Consider the following 14,735-nt stretch of genomic DNA (forward strand, 5'->3'; position numbering starts at 1 on the left):
GCTTTTGATATAATTATGTAAGGTGGTTACACCTCTGCTTTGTTCTGCAATGCTTCCTGGTGATCAGTTCTCCGTGCTCATGTTATTTCACCACTGCGCAGGTTTTGACGCTCAAGATCGCTTCAGCTTCGTGGTGCATTATTTCAAGTTGAATTGTGTTACTTTACATGAAAATCACTTCAACACTCCTGTTCAGATGTCTAGTGCACTCTCTCTCTCTCTCTCTCTCTCTCTCTCTCTGTCTCTCTGTGATTGTGTGTGTATTCTCTTTCATAATCCCCTCCTAGTGGTTATCTTGATATAGATGCCAGGCTGTGCTCTTTCTTCTGGTCCTCCTGCCTCTGCCTCACAGGAATTGAACATGCAGACATTTATCACCACTGATGCACTAGCTCTTCCTCTTTTAGATACTTGGAAATGTTCAAATTTCCCAAGAGTCTAAATAGTAAATTCACAGACTTCAATAAACCCGCTTCCATTTTCTATTCCTGCCATAACTAGTTTTTGTTTTGTTTTGTTTTTTGAGACACAATTTGTTTATGTAATAGCCTCGGCTGTCCTAGACTCACTTTGTAGGCTAGGCTAGCCTTGAACTCACAACGATCCTCCTGCTTCTGCCTTCCAAGTGCTGGGATTAAAGGTGTGCACCACCACTGCCCGGCCATATGCAGTTTTTTAAAACATCATTTCGTCTTATGTTTTCTGTATTTTTCTGTCTACCCTTTATTTTCTATTGCCTTGAATATTTCATCAATCTCTCTACAGAGAAGTTTAAAAGAAAAAATTACACATAAGACCCTTTATAAGAAAACACTACCATGAGTGCTGTAAAAACACATAGTAAGAAATGAGAGAAAAGCAGAAAGAAACCCAGCAAGTCGAGGAATCACACCAGGGAATGATCACAGAAAGTAAGTTAGAAAGCTAATTTTACTTGAATAACAGAAGGTTGACAATTGATATTCTACTTTGATTGCCTGAAAAAAAGTCAGAGCTTCTGATAAGGCAAAGAGCAGCAAATAATCAGGAAAAACAAATAAACAGTGAAAGTTATTCATGCAACAGCTGCATATACAGAATCACATATACAGTGAAAACTAAGCCTTTTCGTGCTGTCTCTGCATTGTCTGATTACATATGAGACTTTCTGATATCTTCCAGGCAGATTGTGTCAATTAAAAATGTTGGGGGATGGAATATTCTTACTCTTCACCCATTCTTTTCATGTTATAGTCGACCATGTTTTTCTCTAATACAAGTGGTCTAACCTCATACCCAGTTGTCCAGCCTTCTAAGCTACAGGAAATATTTTGGATTTGCCTATTATTTTATCAAGCACTTGATGAGATCTACCACTAACTCATGAAAACTTGCTGACTGTCACTGTATTTTATGATATGAATGGGAAAAATATAAACATCATGAAAATATACTATTTTCTCTTTATCTATAAAGTTTTATTTTTTGTTTCTTGGACCTGATCATATATAACACAAAAATAAAAATGCCAAATAGTAAAAGCAAGATATAAAACTGTAGATAAATATTTTCAATGTAGGGAGCTAGGAATTGCAGTGTCTTCACAGAGAACATAATAGTCACCACATCATGAAATAAAGATTTTCAAGAAGAAAATAGGGGTATTTAAGGTTCTGTATTGATAATGACCATAAATTCTACTCAGAGTTTCAGTATCTCTATTATAATATTTTCCTGAATTAGCTCTTCAGAGACATCAAAGAAAGAGTTATGAAGGGAGAATTCTCAAGTCAATGTATGCAGTTTTTCTTGTTTCAGAACTATAAACCCTTCATATTCAATTTATCGAACTATTATACACCAGAGATAACTTTTCTAACATTAAAGTGTTTCAATAGATTTTAATAGTTCTGCTTATATGTGAATAAAAACATTCAGCTTGATAGAGGTTTTCTAATTCATTGTCTGACTCTCACTGATAAAATGCCTCAATTTTACAAGTCTTTTATTTGGAGAATCAATTATTATATAATAAAATAAGTGGTTATTTACATATGTGAAAATGGAAAAGAATATGCGTATCAAGTATGACTGTATGACATATTCATTCTTAAGACGTGTAATTTTTTTTTTTTTTTTTTTACAGAGAACAAAAAAGTGTATGGCTTCTCTTCTCAGTTGTGATTCTCACATTCTTGGGAAGTAGGACAGTTCACTTTCCTAAGACTTTTTCTCACATTTTTCAAAGTAACCTATTTATATTTAATGATTTGATATTTTACCTTCACTGCCTTTTACAAGGTTATGTTACTTTTACTTTTATATTACTAAAAATAATGTTCAACTTAACATAGTAAGGTCTCAGGAGCTGCACATAGAAGCAGAATTAATGACTTGCAGACTTTGCCCTTCATTTTCTATATCTGAATGCAAAGGGAAGTTTTCTGCTTTTAAGGGTTGCTATCATGGGGTCTCTGCACATCTTTGCTCCTTGGGAGATCTCAGCAGGATGAAAAAACTATGTTCTTTGCTGAAAATCTAGTGTTATTTAAGGATGTTAACATAAAGTCTAGCAATGAACAGCATTTCTATTCTTCACAGATGCTGCAAGCCTTTTTTTTTTTTTTTTAATAAGAGAAACTATCAAAAGACCAGCATTATACAGGAATATAATCTTCCTCCAAGCTAAAATTTAATAAATAAATATAGTGGATAATTAGGTATTTGTAGTATCACATCTACTTGTGACACAAGCAGCAGCACAGAGTCACCTTGACATGCTTAGCATGAGAAGTACAGAGATCATACTTAAGCTTCCCAAGAACAGTATTCTTTCTACCTAAGTAACCTCAAGATATATTATGCAGAAAATCACAAGGGCATTATATTTATGTGAAAGAAGTGGTTATAATTATCTCATAATATCTCATCTTTATTGTGAAAAAGGATATAACATTAATAAAAGTTATTTTTTTTAAATACTTATCTAAATTATAATTCCTCTACACTCTATTCTATTTCTTTTTAACACACAAATGTGTACAAGATAGTTAATGTTCATCATTAAGTGACGTATTCTCAGGATACACATGCATAATGGCAAGCAAGACCATATGCAGACTTATAAGTGCTATAAATGTTCCTGAGTGTATAGTGCTTTAAGTGTTCCCATATTCTCTGGGACAGATAACTTCTCCTAAGAGATTTCCTGTCCAGTTGATTGGCAGCCCCATCTCTACTAACTACTAACAGAGGGACAGCTAAGTTTCCCGCTAGATATTTCCAATTAGTTTCCAACTAGACAATTTCCAACTAGATATTGATTTTAAGTTCTGTAGTACTGTTCAAAATGTCATATGTCAGAGATGCTGTGGCAAAAGAGTAAATTGAATTGAGAAATACACTACAATTTATATATGTTCTCATTGATGGGAACATTGAGAGCTACATGAAATGCACAAAGCATGCTGCCACGTAGGCAGAAGAGGATGGCACTATGCAAAGTGCCAAAGTGGTCTTTCTCTTAATCTGGTTCACATTGAACACTTTAAGAAGTTTTTTCTTCCTTAATTAACTGTAGGATTAGGTTTTCTGTAACTATTTTTATTTAGGGTTCTTAAACACTTCAACTTACTTCTAACCCACTGACCAAAGGAAGAATATTAATAGGAAAAGGGGGATTTGGACCTGTTTAGATGTAGTTCTTTGGACAAATACGACTCTACATTATCAAGATACCAGCAATCCAGTCCAAGAGCCAACACCAAACACTCACATAACTCAGTATCCTGTAGCAATGTCTCAATCCAGAAAAACTGCAAGGTTCTGCTAAGTCTGTGCAAGTCAATGGAAATGGTCAGAATCAGCCAGAGAGCCACAAAAAATTCTCTGAAACATTTCTATTTGCAAAGCAAAGACTAGTGAAGATCAGTGAAAACCAGCAAGGACCAGTGAAGCATTGCTTTATAGGGTGGCAATGAAAAAGCCTTTTCCTATTGTCTATGGTGTTCTATTTATACCCTTGCAAACATCATGTGCCCTCTCACATGTCTGCCCTTACCTTTTCACAGGTCTGCTTCCCGTAAAACAACACATGTCTCCTCACAAGATCTCTCTCAGAAGAACATCACTTTGTACAACTGAGTTTTCAAAGAAACCAGAAACTTCTACTTCAATTTCCACCTCAATTAACTATATTAGTATTATTGCTATATCCATGGTCCAATCCTAAGTTTTAGAACACAAGTCTATGTCTTGACTCCAGGCAGTGATAATTTTTTTTTATTTTAATTATTTTATTTTATTTTTATTTATTTATTTTTTATTTTTATTTTTAGCCTATACATTTATTTTATTACACATGAATAAAATAAATAACATACAACAGGGAGAACCATGAGACAGTCATAAATTATGTAAATGTTACATTCATAGTGATTTGGCTATTTGTGTTTGTCAAACTTAAAGTGAACATCTCTTTTATCTTGCATGGGTCTAAATTTCTGAATGAAATTCAATATCTATCAAATCTCATCTCTTTTCCTGAAATCCTTTATATTGATCTAAAAAGATCTTATCCTCTATCAACTAAATTAGATTGTAAATATAAACTATCTGGTCTTAAACTTCCCTCAGAAACTTGAGAAAGAATAAAATTTAAATGCCTGACTGAACCAGAAGTGCAAGTTAGCAGCTTCCAAAATGAAAAATTGACTGAGACAGTTTACTGGTTGAACAGTCACTCAAAACTCTATAATGTTGGAGCCTCATCTTTGGCAGTTATCTCTGCCAGACTTATTCACGAGGCAGGAACTAGTGAGGATTTGATTACCCTGTCTTGGCAGAGTCAGGCTGTTGACCCTGCCTACATCTAAGCTTGCCCATTTTCAGGCAGAATTCTGTCTGTGGCATAAATGAGGACCTTTTGCGCAGTGGCTGATTTGCCACAATTGAAGCCAACTCCATAAGGAGGTTCTTTGATTCTCATCATCTTCTTTGAGGCAGGCGGGTATTGTCAGGAGTTAACTTGTCTTATTGTCAAAGAATCTTTTGAATAATAAAGTCATCTTTAAATGCCATATTCTGTGGATCTCTGAGGCTTTTGAAGACCTATTTGATTATTTTACCTTATATATCTGTAGAATCATATCTATCTCTAAGACTTAGTATATATATTCTTGTGCTAAATCAGACCAGTATTTGATATGACCATGATCTGCATCAATATGCAAAATTCTATACCAATGACTTAGAGATAACTTTCTTTGTCAGTAACATTAAGGCCTCAAGTTAAAGAGATGGTTCAATAATCTACCTTTTGTTCTATCCTCCCTCTGTATTTCTATATTCCCCTATCTCCTTGCTTTTGGGTGAAAGATAAAGGAAAAAAGAGACATCCCTGAGTTCATCCTTGTTTTCTCTGTATAAGACCAATAATTACTTATAACCATTATTTTGATCTATAATCATAATCCTAACATGAGAGGATTCCTTTTCCTCATGTTCGTTAGTATTCAATAAAAGTTCATGTGACCCAAGATGATGTCACATTCACTACATAGCTAGGGTACCCTTGAATTTCTGATTCTCTTTGATCTACTTCCTAGGTGCTCACAATTCAGGCCCATGATATCATTGTGGTATGCATGTTCATGTGCAGTAATAGAAATGAGAGTGATTACTGGGTGTAATATTTCCCTAACAGGAAAAGGACTATCCAAAGCTGACACTCTGCCATTTCTTTTTTCTTTTTTTAATTCTTTATTTTAATTTTATTAATTTATTCAGATTACAACTCAATTTTTATCCCATCACTTGTATCCTTACATTCCTCCCTCTCTCCCACTATTACCCTATTCACCTCCCCTAGGTCTATGACTGAAGGGGACCTCTGCCCCGACTATATGGTATAGGCTATCAAGTCTCATTTTGGTAGCCTGCTTATTCTTTCTTTGAGTGCCATCAGGCCTCCCCACCAAGGGGAGGTGGTGAAATATGGAGCACCTGAGTTCAGGTCAAAGTCAGTCCCCATTCTCCACAAAACTGTGAAAAATGTCCTGTCCAATGGGCAGATCAGATTGGGGTTTGATGTTTACTGCTTGTATTGTCCTTGGTTAGTGCAATAGTTTGAGTAGACCTCCCTGGGCCCCGATCCACCCATCACAATGTTCTTCTTATAGCTTTCTAGGACCTTCTGTGCCCTTCTATTTAACCATCTCCTATATTTCTCTTACCTAGAGACCCAATGTGATGTCCTCACATCTATCCCAATTTCCTGGTAAGTGAAGACATTCATGAGACATACCTTTTGGGTTAGTGCCAAGTTATAAGTGAATATATACCATGTGAGTCTTTCTGCTTCTGGGTTAACTCACTCATTATGATCCTTTCAAGTTCCATCCATTTGTCCACGAATTGCAGGATTTCTTTGTTTTTAATAGCTGAGTAGTATTCCATAGTGTAAATGTACCACATTTTCTTTATCTGTTCTTCAACTGAGGGGCATTTAGGCTGTTTCCAGGTTCTGCCTATTATGAATAAGGCCGCTATGAACATGGTTGAGCATATGTCTTTGTTGTTTGATGGAACGTCTTCTGGGTATATTCTGAGGACTGGAATAGCTGGGTCTTGAAGAAGTCCTACTCCAAGTTTTCTGAGATAGTGCCAGATAAATTTTCAAAGTGGTTATACAAGTTTGCATTTCCACCAGCAATAAAGGTGTGTTCCTCTTTCTCCACATCCTTGCCAGCATGTGTTGCCACTTATATTTTTGATGTTGTCCATTCTGATTGGTGTAAGATGGAATCTCAGACTTGTTTTGATTTGCATTTCCCTGATGACTAAAGACGTTGAGCATTTCTTTAAATGTTTCTCAACCATTCGTAATTCCTCTGTTGAGAATTCTCTGTTTAGTTCTGAGCCCCATTTCTCAATTGGATTTTTTGGTTTGGTGCTGTTTAATTTCTTGAGTTCTTTATAAAGTTTGGATATTAGACCTTTGTCAAATGCAGGGTTGGTGAAGATCATTTCCCAGTCTGTAGGCTGCCGCTTTGTTCTGTTGACAGTGTCTCCTGCCTTACAGAAGCTTCTCAGCCTCATGAGGTCCCATTTGTTAATTGTTGACCTCAAGGCATTTCTTAAGCATCAGATTATTGAAAACTGTGCCAGAAAGAATTTAATTAAAATGAAGGAAGGGGGGTAGAATGAAACTTGGGTTAGCTACTAGAGGAACTTGCCTCCTAGAGAGTTGTCACACCTTTCTCATGACATGGAAATGGAAATTTGCAATTCTCTCTCTCTCTCTCTCTCTCTCTCTCTCTCTCTCTCTCTCTCTCTCTCTCTCTCTCTCTCTGTTTGTGAAACTATAACAACTGCTACAGTAATGTGCAGCAGAACTCAGAGTCTCCTTGGTTGCCATATTAACCAAACTATAAATATATTTTTCTTTGTTATTTAGTGTTTATATGTCTATGTATTTACTTATTTATTCATTTAGCTGGTTATATTTAGGTATGTCTGATGTATGCCATTCTGTTTTCCAGGTTTCTGTGTATTTAAGGATAAATTTAACCTGTTAATCTTCCCTTTACCTCTTAAGAACTTGAATTATTGTCCTGCACCAACATGCCTGGCTTTAAAATGTGCTTACCCAGTACATGTTTTTTAAATAGCAAGTTTATTACCTAAAAGTTTACTGTAACATTCAGATTTTAATATGTTAATATATTCTTATAAAATGAACTCTTTAAAAGATAACTAAGCCATGAGAGCTGCTTCCTCTTTAATGATATTAAACACTTCTTTCTAATACTACTACAAAGAGATCATTGTTTATTGGTAAAAATATGATGTACTTATTTCTTTGTGGTTAACATTACCATCTCTATCATGAAGTAGAGTTACTCTGGTTACCCATAGAAAGCCTGGGCCTGTAGTCATGACAATGAAATAAGCAGAACAATACAGCTCATAACTAGTTCTCAGATGAAGAGATTAAGGCTACTTACATTTGCAGCAGGAAGGAGAGGAGAAGCTTAGAAAACTCCCTTCTGTGTCATCTGCATGCAGTTTTGGGGAAATTGAGTACATCAGAGGTCAAAGACTACCCGTGGACTGAGGATTGCTAAAACCAAATGAGGCAGACAAGCTTTCATATGTCATAGGTTCCTGTAAGAAACTTAGATAAGTTCAATAGTTCACTTCTCTGGACTTGGATGGACTCCTCATTTGGGTCTGTTACTACCTAGCATGAATATTAGGGAAATATCGTGCAATGAAATTATTATTCATGCAGTATAACAATTGAAATATATATTTTGAAGTAAATAAAGATTAGGTTAAGAGCCATAAGCATACCAGGATATCACTCTGAGTTCCTCTTGCTTTCTAGTCCTTTTATCCTCTTAAATTAGTTCACATGGAACATAAAACAGAAGGTAGCTATTATAGGTCAGAGTTTAACATCCTGGAGGGACAACATTGGTTAATAAATAAAGAGACAAAAACAAAAATCCACTCTCATTATGTGAAGGTAAGTAACAGCAAATGGCCTTTATTTCATCCTACATGTTATAAATAATCTATATTCCATTTTCCAAAGTCTCTGAAATATGTGTTTTTCTTTCATATGTTTTCCTAAGGAAAATGACTGGCCCATGTAGATTAATACTTAAAAGAGGTTAAAAATGTCTGTCTCACTTACATTTTCAAATGTAAAGGAAGTAATTTCTCATATTTGATTGTTATCTTTATCCTTATTATCTCTAAATAAGAAATAAGCTCAATGAATAAGAACTTGGTGAGTTGCTCATTCTATGCTGTTATCTTGATTATCTATTTCCTGAAGAGAAATATTACATTCTAAGTAGGTATTGTTGGAGTAAAATAATAATTATATACCTTTTTTATGTTTGATAAATATAATGCATTAATACTTACTCACTTTTAGTAGATATACATTTAAGTTAAAGATCCAAAATTGTAACAAGTTCATTCAAACATGTGAATTCAAAAAGATAACTGACATCCTATTACTTTGAACAAAAAGCAATAAAAAAAATAGATTGATGTGAAATACAGAAACAGATACAGTACATTTATAAAATTAGCTACACTTTCCCAAAAGGAATTCTCTTCCCTTACCCAAAATTAAAACTAGACAATTGCTAAAATTTATTTAATGAAAATTTGGAATCATGATAGTTCCAGTAAGGAAGTCAATAAAGCCAATTTTAACTACACTTTCATTTATTTCATATTATATTTCAATCTTAAGGAGGGACAATTATGAGTCATTCTCATCACATTCAGAGAGCATTTTAAATTTTGGGAAGAAATCTGATTCTTCACAATTACTTAAAATTCATGTCACTGGGGACTCAAGAGCTCATGTGAGGTAGAATGAATGTGAGGCAGAGTTCCATCTTAATGATCTTCAATATGCTACCTTCTACCCACTTGTCTGACACAGTAAGCATTTTGAGAGCATCCACACAGGATACAGACAATCTTCCATTCTTTTTTTATTCACAATTTCTATATGATTTTCAGGGGAAGGTTCTAGATGTTTATGATGATGTAATGTGTGGATACCCAAAATTAAAACTAATAGAAATTGTCAATTTTTTTTTCATGTAAAATAGGAAACACAATAATTTTCAATAATATCAGCCCAAGTACAAAGAAATACTTCTAAGAAATTATGCCCCCAGAGTGTCTTTAAATATCCACCTGAAACATAATTAAACTGGTCTGTTGACATGGTGTTTTTGAGTATAAAAGCAATAATATATATTTAAAATATGTTTATGTAAGTCTGTGACTGTGGTGTATATTTAAGTGGTTTATTCAGCCATGTATATGTGTTCACAACTGTGTGTGTACCCAGAGGCCAATGTAGGATGACAGATGTCCTCGTCTATCATCTCCATCTAATTAACCTGAGACAGGGTCTGTGCCTTAACCTTGACTGAAACAGGAAGCCAGCAATGTCCAGATAACCTGTAGGCTCTGCCTTTGACAGAATTGGGGTAATAAGCAACTTGGATCCGTCTATCATATGTGAGTGCTGGGATCCAATCTCAGGCTCTATGCTGGCAAAGTAAATATATCTACCTACTGACACATTCCACCAGACTTAAGCACATTTCTAATACTGAAATAATACAAAAATGAACTTAGAAACCAAGGTGTTTCACAATTTTAGACTTGATAAAAGTAGAATCTTACATTGGTTCAGTTTAGCTGTTGAATTTTTATGCCGTCAGCTGACCTTACTACACCTTTAATTTCTTTTCTAGTTCACTGACACTGAAGAACAGATAGTGATCTTATGAACGTATATTCTTCAGTCTACACCTGTTCCAGTGATTATAGACAAGTGATTAATGTGATAGATGCAGCTCAATCAAATTTCTAATTTTAAAATAAACTTAGAAACTGAGATATTTCATAATTTCAAACTTGATAAAAGTAGAAGATGACTATTCCAGCCTAGCTGGTAGTTTCTGTGGCATAAGGTGACCTCACTACAATTTTAATTTCTTTTCTAGTTTACTGATAATGAAGAGCAAATAATGATTTTATTAGCATATATTCATCAGTCTACACCTGTTCTAGTGACTATAAACAAGTGATTAATGAGATAGAGGCAGCTCACTTTATGAGAGAATGTCATTGTCACTCTCTCTGACACTTCATTGTGCCAGTCATCTCCAAACATAAGGTCACAGCTGTTCGGTGACATTTTTACACAATGGAAAAATCAGACTGTTCCATAGAGAAATAAAAAGGAAATTTAATAACCTGACATTTGAATGAAGAAATAAGCCATTTCAAATACAGGCAATTTTACATGGATCTTAGGTGATGTTTGAGAAATAGAACAGGCTGTTTTCTTGGGCCACTTATAATACACAGACCTAACAAAGCCATCATTGTTAGCTGGCTTTTTTTCCCCAGTGTGAAACATGAATAAGCTTATGAAATCTTCATGGCATCTTAAAGTCACACGTCTGCTTTGATTTTTTAATATATACATAGAATCACTGTTTATTTACACATTAACAACTCTTTATCAGTTGTTTATATTCATTTTAATATAGAATTAACATAAGATGGTACTTCTCTAGAAAGCTACAGATGCTATTGAAGATGTTATATTAGGAATATGTTTGTATTATTAGTACAAAAAGAGGCCATGTATTTGAAGGAGAATGGGAAGAAAATACAAAAGAACCTTAAGGCAGCAAAGGGAAGGGAGAAATATTGAAATGAAATTATATTCTCAAAAAAGAGAATAGTACGACATTGTAGGATATGCTTCTGTCTTCTACTTTTAGTACATGAATTGGTTTATTCCGTGTGTCATTTTTTTAGTCTTATATTTCATTGTCTTACATTGCACCTCATTCATAGAAATTTATTATATTTATATTCATTATATATATTATTAATTTTTCAGTGTTCTTTATACAGTAACAAAACATCAAGTTAAGTAAGTCTACATATATCCACATTTTATAAATATTTATGTTGTCTCACCCTAAGCCAAACATTTCCTTCTTAAATTGTAGTTACTCAAATAAAAGGCAAACAGGTGTGAAATTATTTTTTATATTTAGGTGCTTATTTTTTATCAGATATGGCTCCTAGTGAAGGAGAATTATTTCTGTTTCTATTTAACACTCGAGTATCTTATTTTCTATTTTTCAACATAAGCATTTAAAAGCAGATTTATAACTCATTAATCATTTTGTCTTGTGTGAGAATGCTCAAAATCTTTAACTATTGTGTGAGTGTGTATGTGTGTGTGTGTGTGTGTGTGTGTGTTTATGATATGATCCAGGTCAGTATTCCTAAATTTCTTAAACCTATACATGTTACGGACTAGGTTTGCAGAGCTGGTCCCCATTAAGTTATCCTACAATGAATTTACATATGTAATAGAATATTTAATCTTTTAAAATCTTTTTTCTTAAACATGATTTCACTCATTCTCCTACATAATACACTCATTCTCCTACATAATACATCCTTAACACTATTAAACAAAAAGGTATGGGAGGGTAAAGTACGGGAATCACTCTTTGTTAATTTGATTTTGGTCAACGTTTCCACAACCTATCGGCAGAAAGTTGTTTGTTCCTGAAGCTACAGAAATGATTGCATTGACTTATATTATGAAAAATATATGAAATAGTTGCCTAATTTACAAATGAAATCATGATAACTAAACTTGAAATAATATCGATCATATTACAAGCTATATTTTCTTTTTAGTAAGGTGGGATAGAAAGGCCGGGAAACTGTGGGAACAGAGCAAGGAAAGGAATATGTGTTCCTAGAGTCTGGTTGGAGCCTCTAGGAACTGAGAATCAAGAATGCTAGCACAACTGACACATATGGCAAATGTTATACATGATAAAGGTATAATAGTCTGGTCTTGTGTATATCTTTCACAGTTAAATAGAAAAACTTTAGACTGGAATGTCTGTGTCCTGAGTTGTCTCATGTCTTGCTGCATACATTCTGTGAGTGTCACAAAAACCCAAAATGACAACTAACTTTGTTTACAGCAAAGATATAGTGACTTCCTACGTTCTGTGCTTTATAGCTTTGCAATATCGGTTTGTTTCCTGCCAGTACTCCTCAGAAACCAGTCACTGTCTCTTCTGTGCTTCCTAGTTATCCTTTAAATGAATAGCTCCAAAACACAGTAAAGCCTACATATTACTATTGTAAAAACAATAGAGTAGAGCTCCCTTTGAGAATCAAACACACATGCTACAGGGTATGTCTCATTTCAATTGCCTCTTTTTCACTCAAAAATTTTACTAAAATGGTTTCAATAAATTCCAATTCTGCACATACTGGCTACTTTTTATGCATTGAAATCTCTGCATTAAAGCAAAAAACAGAGTTTTTAGCATATAAGTGGTCCCTAACAATCAATAAGATTCCTCATGCTGCAAGATGTCAATATCACCCATTAACCCTTGATAACACTACTGGTTATCATGTAAAATATTCAAATTTTTGTAACATAGTAACACTTTCATTAGTGACAATATTTCAAACTTTTGTTTCCAATATAGTTCTTTGAATATGTGTCATGTTATAAATATTAAACCAACACAAACAATTAAACATATTACAAGCTTACCTTGTACTAATCCATTTAGGTACAAGAAAGCTTGCAGTAGACATTTTTGGTGTGGAAAGTTAAGGGAACTCAACCAAAATGAAGGATTCTCAAAACGTGACTAACACAGCTTACTGAAGAAAGAGTTTATTTGGTTGTAGAGCCCCAGAGACTCAGAGTGCAGTAATGGAATTGAGAAGGCATACTGGGAGAAGCGTGAAGCTGAGGGCTCCCGTTTTTATCTGCAAGCAAGAAGCAGAGAGAGTGCTTGATCTTTAAACTCTTAGAGCTTCCCCCCAGTGAAGTACTTATTTCAGAAAAGGCACAGCTCCAAACATTCAAGTCCTCAAGATTATGTGGTGCATTTATCCAAAACAATAAATCAAGTAAGCAGATTCTTATGTAAGATTGATATTTAGATGTGTGGCCATTAAGAGAATAAAAATGAAATTATTAAAGGTATTAAGAGATGGAAATATATATATATATATATATATATATATATATATATATATATATTTCCAAACACTGAGCTGGGATGTGCTAGCATTCAGACACAATATGGCATTAATGAGCCATCCAAATACATTGACATTAATGTGCTCTACTAAATTTACAAGGAAATAAGTAGAAAATTATATTGACAGGTAATAGAAGATGTCTTACACATGAGCCTGTGGAAAGAATGGTTCTGCACCTCATCATATCAGAGCAAGTACAGTAAAATTTCCCTTCCTGATTAAAATTACTGTAAAGCAAGAAGCATCAGTTCTCCGGCATTTGACAGGTTTATGCCTTTATGAGAAGAAAAATACTCCTTGATATTGATTATCAAGTTGTAATTCCCTGATATTAGACTGGTCTTCGTGGGAAGACAGAGTACAGGGAGTGATATCCCATGTCACTGAAGGGTTTGCTGAGTTGGGAGGCTGTGTACAGCCACTGGCATCATACTATAATGAGTAGAATTCTTGAGAAAGATGTTGGCACAGAAGAGAGGTCCACCCATCACTTTACAGGGCCATATCTATTTATCTACAGTGTGCCCTTTTCAAATACAGATTTTTAAAAAATATTTTAATGTACTCAGTGTGTTACATTTTCAGTTGTATGTGTGGTATCAGGTATTCTGTTTGGATTCAAAATTATATCCATCCCTAAAGACCTCTTAACTTAGATTGAGTGATCAGTTTTGATTCATCGGATGAAAATACAATTAATTCCTTCTATTTATTCTGTTTTAAGGATACTTATTTATTGTGTTTTAAGATTGCCTGACTGTACTTTGTTTTTCAAATACTTTGCACATATTATTCTAGAGGACTTTCATACTTTTTTTCTACTTATGTTCTCTGTGTTTGATGGATACAAACTATCTCTTAGGAAAGAGAACTGAAACAAACCTGGTTCATGCTGGCCACCCCTGGACTACACCCCCTGACTTCCTCCAAACACACAGTTTGTCTTCTTTCTCGCTTTCCTTGTCCCTTTTTTTTTTTTAAAAAAAAGGCTTTTGTTCTGTTTCTGGCCTTTTGTCAGTCTATAACTTCTGTAAAACTTTCTTTTCTTTGGTTATAAATTGCTATGATCCTGCTGCAGCTTACCCTCACAGTCA

Source organism: Acomys russatus, chromosome 18 (assembly GCF_903995435.1).
Source record: "Acomys russatus chromosome 18, mAcoRus1.1, whole genome shotgun sequence".
In the NCBI taxonomy this organism is placed as follows: domain Eukaryota; kingdom Metazoa; phylum Chordata; class Mammalia; order Rodentia; family Muridae; genus Acomys; species Acomys russatus.